We start from the raw sequence: 6714 nt of genomic DNA, 5'->3' as shown, positions 1-6714 counted from the left end.
CATTAGCACCCCCTACTGAGACACACTGGCAGGGGGGGTGTAGCGGGGGCGGAGGTATCCGCTCTCTCAGGCTCTCGGGTCAATTAGCAGCTAATTGGTGGACAAGCGTTCACATTTGATTGGATAATTATCCAATTATCAGCTGAAGCTGAGAGGACAGGAAATGCTGACAGCCGGTGTGATCGCTGACCCTTTATCAGGTACACACAGGGTACACACCAAGTACACAACAGATACACCAGTTACACGCAGATCAGAGACAGGTACACACTGGTACAAGAACATACTTCATTCAGAGTGAATAAAAAGCAGCAGTGGAAAAAGGACTCCAGTAAAAGTCCTGTATTCAACATGTTACTGAAGTAAAAGAACAAAAGTATTATCATATCAAATCTACCTGAAGTACCAGAACGTCCTGCAGAACGTCCCGTGTCCCAGTAATGTCTCTGATACTGGATCATAGTGACTAATTACTGTGTCCATCACTTTAATGCTGCAGCTGGTAAAGGTGGAGCTGATGGTAACTACCTTATATACTTATACTGTAAAGTACTTTACATCCTGCTGGGTAGCTGGTGGATTTCCCACTGGGATCAATAGAGACTGATGGTTCTACTGGGTTTGGTTTGATTCATCTGATTCTGGAACTGAAGTTATCAGGTACATGTAGTGCAGTAAAAAGTACACGGTTTGTCTCTGGCATGGAGTGAAGTCACAGGATGAAGGAGCAGGACATGGAAGTACTCAGGTAAAGTATAGGTACCAGCGCCTTTCCAGCTGTTGTCTACATGCACCCTGAAGCTGACATGACTGCGCAGAACAGCGGAGGGTTCCATGAAATGTCAGAGTGCTCCTGTAATAAACGTCCACTTTAGGACGACGCTGTGCAGGTTTCAGGCGACGCGCTGCTAAGTGCCAGCGGCAGGGTTTTTTTGTGTGTGTGTGTGGAAAAAGGTGTAATTCACTTGTTCTGAGTGTTTCCTCTGTAAAACCGAGAGCTGTCAGGTTACAACCTGCTGCTCAAATGAAGCACAAAGAATTCATTCACATTCAGAGAGAAGGCAGCCACAAAATGATCCTCCAGCCCGACAAGTACCCCTGTGGCTCGCTCACACACACACACACACACACACACACACACACACACACACACACACAGAGCTAACCTCCCCTCTCCATGCAGCATTAAAAGGCAGCTGTCATTAAGGCCTACTGCAGTGAGGAGCATGTATGTGTGTGTGTGTGTGCGCTGCCATTAGGCGCCCACTGTGGTGAGGCTCGGTCCACTCTGGCCCACGGCATGCTGGGAAAATCTTCAGCTTCCCTGCCGGTCTGAGCCCAGAGCCAGAGAGCTAAATGACAGGGTTGACTCCTCCTGGACGCCCCGCACCGCAAATCCAACGCTCCCTCTACTGCTACCCTGCAATTAACACACTGCTCAGATGAGAAGGGGGGGTTCACAGATGAGGAAGGCTTGATGAGTTCTGCATGTGACAGTACACAGTGCTGTATGTAAACTGTCTGACAACAAGCAGGATAAGAATTTAAAGTTCAGCTCAGCTTCTGCCTCATCAACCACTGTCAGCGTCATTAACAGACTTAAAGGACCATCCTGCTTCTTCTTCATGGTTAGGCAACAAACCTGCACGTCCACGTCCACTATATCTCTACTGCCCAGGATCACCAGTCACACATCTGTCTCATGAGTCTGTCCTTAGACCATCAAATCGGATCAGGAAAAACCAAAAAACCTTTAGCTGGACAAAAATGGAAAAGGTCTCAGGAGGAGCGTCTGAGGAGGGCCCGCCAGGACACACAGACAGGAAACGTGTGTCATGTACGAACCAGTCATAAAGACAGAGCCGCTCTTCACTGGCGCCTTCAAGAGAGAACAGGATCTGTGGTGTCACCAATTTCTTGTTGGCTTCCTTTGAGGTATCCCAGTGTTTCCATGGATAAACTGAAAAGAATTCTGGGAAAAAATCTCATAAATATCTGCAAACAACAAACATAGTGTGTTGATGTCAAGTGAGACAGAATACTGGCTGAGGAGGCGTCACACTGGACAGTTTGTCCATCATAGCAACCCAGGGAATGCATTGTGCTGAGTAACGCTCGTCACAGGTTCTGTGTTTGATTCCACTATGGTGCGCCCGCTTTGGAGATGCATTCTAGGAGCTAAATGTCAGCCCCCTCAGGAAGTACTACTAAAATCAAGTACCAGGAAAGCAAGGGGGTGCGTGCATGCAGAGCAGTCACCGGTGATCGGTTAATTGTCCTTGTCCTCACACCTCGAGCGTTGCATTACAAGCACCATGTGTAAATGCACAGCTGATTGTGTGTGGGGGGGGAGCAGCCCCTCCCTCGTCTAAACAGAGACCAACAGAGATAAAGTACAGTGAAGAAACAAAGCAGGACGGTCGGCGTTGACCCCGGAGGCTACACTCGGTGATGGTTAAGCGACGTACAGGGTGTAGGGCTAGTCAGGTTCCCACCGTGGAAACGCAGCCACTGTCTCCTTTCCTGTGTCACGTGTCAGAGTAGAAATGCACATGAGAAAATGAACTTCACTCACTGAGACGTTTCGAGTGAAAGTGTTGCTTCCAGTCTGAATGAGTATCTTAGTGTACAGAGTGCTAATTAGCAGTGAAGAGAAGTTATTTTAAACCATGGACGAATCAATGAACGGGCCCAGGGGCCCAAAGGGCCGGGGGCCCTACCAACAAATCATGGTGACCTTTCTGTTGGAAGGTCTATCGACTGACAAAGCAACTATGAAAGGCCACAAAATGAGAAAACATATATGCAAAACAACTACAAAGAGATACAAAACAATAACAATAAACAAAAAAACAACTATGAAATTAGGCACAAATCAAGTAAAAATAGCTGCAGAACGACCACAACGAGACGCAAAATGAGTTCACATGGACACAAAATGGCAAAGAGCAGACGCAAAAGGGCCACAAAACAGACTACAAATCATGCGGTCGCTCAGTCTGAGCCCTGCTCCTAAAGGTGGGGGCCCTCTATACGTCTGTGTCCAGGGGCCCCTTGTCTTATGATCCATCCATGTTTCAGTTGTTTCCCATCTCCAGATGTGTCTGTTTGTGTTTGAACCCCAGGTTGAGAACAAGCCGGTACTGGTTGTGCTGTGTGTAGCTCAGCATTTATTATGAATGAACTAAGGGGGCACAGTCGTCTCCCTGTAATGTGGTGCCACTTATTCTGGGTAAGTCACCGGACCTGCACATGGTACGGTGTTTAGCACGGGGTATTGTTTATACTGTTTATATAGTCTGTTAAATTATTTGTACAGATTATTTGTTTATTTTCAGGGTGTGTACTACTGCGAGCCTGTTTTAGGCTCCTTCTTGATTAAACCTCAAAACATCCTTGCTGAGCAACTGTAACACCAGAATTTCCTCTCGGAGATTAATAAAGTACACCTGCTCCACGACTGGTACTGCCGTTACTGTGACAACAAAGGTCCGATACACCTGCCCTTACAAGTAGAACTGTTGTTACCATGACAATGAAGGTCCAAACACCAGCTCTTATGAGTCATGTTTTTCTTACCATGAGAATAAGTGGCCGCTGCACGTCCCGCCCCTCCCCACCTGTGGGTCATACCTGGGTGGCCAAATGACCCGTGTGGCTGTGGAGTTCGTAGGACCTGTTGCACAGACAAGTTCAGCAGCTGCCATTAATGAGAGAGAGCGTTATCTGAGCAAGAGGGAGAGGGCTGGAGGTGGAGGTAGAGCTGCACTGACATACAGAGGCTTTAGTGTTAGGAGCTGGTTCACTCTCCATTATGAAGCAAAGTGACTGCGAAGGACAGCACGACTTGAGCGTGTGTGTGTGTGTGTGTGTGTGTGTGTGTGTGTGTGTGTGTGTGTGTGTGTGTGTGTGTGTGTGTGTGTGTGTGTGTGTGTGTGTGTGTGTGTGTGTGTGTGAACTAAAAGGACCACTGTACATCACAAGGTCGACTCGCACAGCCTTGGACATAATTGTTCATTACTAATAATGACTTTCTCCTGATTGAGCTCTTCATTTAGGTACTCTCGTACCTACAGATACATTGAAACGCAGATAAAGCGAATTAAAAGCATCATTGAGAGCACTCGGCTCTCTCTGGCCTTGTGTTGGAGCCTCAGCAGCAGGTGGATAAATGCAGTCAAGCTTTTATCTGCAGTGAGCAATTCAGACGCAGGACGAGAGCAGACGCATCCATTCAGCCAGGAGCAGGAAAATACAGTTTAATGACGACCAGCAGAGATTTAACAGATTTACCTCAGTGACAATCCAGTCAGGCCATTTAGGAGCGATTTTGGTCACATCTCTCTACAGAAACACATTTCCTCATTTATCCAGAGTGGTGTCAAGACACAGGCTTGATTTGATTTGTTGAGCTGTTGAAATATCAGCCTCAAGTGCAGCTACATTTACTCTGACTTCATTTGTGCTCCTAGAAGTGCGGTAGCTCTGTAGCATAAAAACTGCTACAAATACAAAAAACGCAACCAAACAGGAGGCTCACTGTGCATGTCAGCTCATTTTCCAACCAGCATCCCGGCTGTGTCCAGCACGTGTTGGGCAGTGCCACTCCCCGTGTAACATTCGCCAAGCAGTGAACAGCAGGTCGATATGTCAGACACTTAATAATTGTGGGCATTTTGTGTTGTCACTGACAGTTGTAGAACCGTATGATGATCGTTTTCCTTCTGACAAAACATGGAGCGTTGCATTATGGGATTGGGCATTTTCCATTGTGGGATTTGTGGTGCGTGTTGTTAAATTGCTGAAACATTTTATCAATATATTTGCCTTTTCAACTGAGTTGAATTAAGTGTATTTGTACGGTGTCAAATCACAACAATCGTGTCAGAGCACTTTACACAGTAAGGTCCAGACCAAACAGAGAAAACCCAACAAATCCCCCTGAGAAAGAAGAAGATGATTTATTTTATTGTAACATGTACAACAAAATTATGCCTTTAGCCAAGGGTCTCGGGCTGCAGCGTGCGTATGCGCCATCACGGGCAACTTGGGGGTTTCAGTGTCTTGCCCAAGGACACTTTGACATGTGGACTGCAGGCACCAAGATTTGAACCTTCAACCTTCTGGTTAGGAAACAACTGCTCTGCCCACCGCACCACTGTCGCCACCCCCAAAAGTGTTTGGCCACAGGTTTTCAGTTCACAACCTACTGCTACTCTACTTTCGGCTGTTCCTGTTAGGGGACGCCACAGCAAATCCGATTAAATCCAAGTAAATTTGGCATGTTTTTTATGCCGGATGCCGTCCTGACACAACCCTCTCCGCGGTCGCTCAGTCTGAGCCCTGCTCCTAAAGGTGGGGGCCCTCTATACGTCTGTGTCCAGGGGCCCCTTGTCTTATGATCCATCCATGTTTCAGTTGTTTCCCATCTCCAGATGTGTCTGTTTGTGTTTGAACCCCAGGTTGAGAACAAGCCGGTACTGGTTGTGCTGTGTGTAGCTCAGCATTTATTATGAATGAACTAAGGGGGCACAGTCGTCTCCCTGTAATGTGGTGCCACTTATTCTGGGTAAGTCACCGGACCTGCACATGGTACGGTGTTTAGCACGGGGTATTGTTTATACTGTTTATATAGTCTGTTAAATTATTTGTACAGATTATTTGTTTATTTTCAGGGTGTGTACTACTGCGAGCCTGTTTTAGGCTCCTTCTTGATTAAACCTCAAAACATCCTTGCTGAGCAACTGTAACACCAGAATTTCCTCTCGGAGATTAATAAAGTACACCTGCTCCACGACTGGTACTGCCGTTACTGTGACAACAAAGGTCCGATACACCTGCCCTTACAAGTAGAACTGTTGTTACCATGACAATGAAGGTCCAAACACCAGCTCTTATGAGTCATGTTTTTCTTACCATGAGAATAAGTGGCCGCTGCACGTCCCGCCCCTCCCCACCTGTGGGTCATACCTGGGTGGCCAAATGACCCGTGTGGCTGTGGAGTTCGTAGGACCTGTTGCACAGACAAGTTCAGCAGCTGCCATTAATGAGAGAGAGCGTTATCTGAGCAAGAGGGAGAGGGCTGGAGGTGGAGGTAGAGCTGCACTGACATACAGAGGCTTTAGTGTTAGGAGCTGGTTCACTCTCCATTATGAAGCAAAGTGACTGCGAAGGACAGCACGACTTGAGCGTGTGTGTGTGTGTGTGTGTGTGTGTGTGTGTGTGTGTGTGTGTGTGTGTGTGTGAACTAAAAGGACCACTGTACATCACAAGGTCGACTCGCACAGCCTTGGACATAATTGTTCATTACTAATAATGACTTTCTCCTGATTGAGCTCTTCATTTAGGTACTCTCGTACCTACAGATACATTGAAACGCAGATAAAGCGAATTAAAAGCATCATTGAGAGCACTCGGCTCTCTCTGGCCTTGTGTTGGAGCCTCAGCAGCAGGTGGATAAATGCAGTCAAGCTTTTATCTGCAGTGAGCAATTCAGACGCAGGACGAGAGCAGACGCATCCATTCAGCCAGGAGCAGGAAAATACAGTTTAATGACGACCAGCAGAGATTTAACAGATTTACCTCAGTGACAATCCAGTCAGGCCATTTAGGAGCGATTTTGGTCACATCTCTCTACAGAAACACATTTCCTCATTTATCCAGAGTGGTGTCAAGACACAGGCTTGATTTGATTTGTTGAGCTGTTGAAATATC

Source organism: Monopterus albus, unplaced genomic scaffold, assembly GCF_001952655.1.
Source record: "Monopterus albus unplaced genomic scaffold, M_albus_1.0 scaffold26.1, whole genome shotgun sequence".
In the NCBI taxonomy this organism is placed as follows: Eukaryota; Metazoa; Chordata; class Actinopteri; order Synbranchiformes; family Synbranchidae; genus Monopterus; species Monopterus albus.
The sequence above is the reverse complement of the archived record's forward strand: the minus strand, read 5'-3'. Positions refer to the sequence as shown.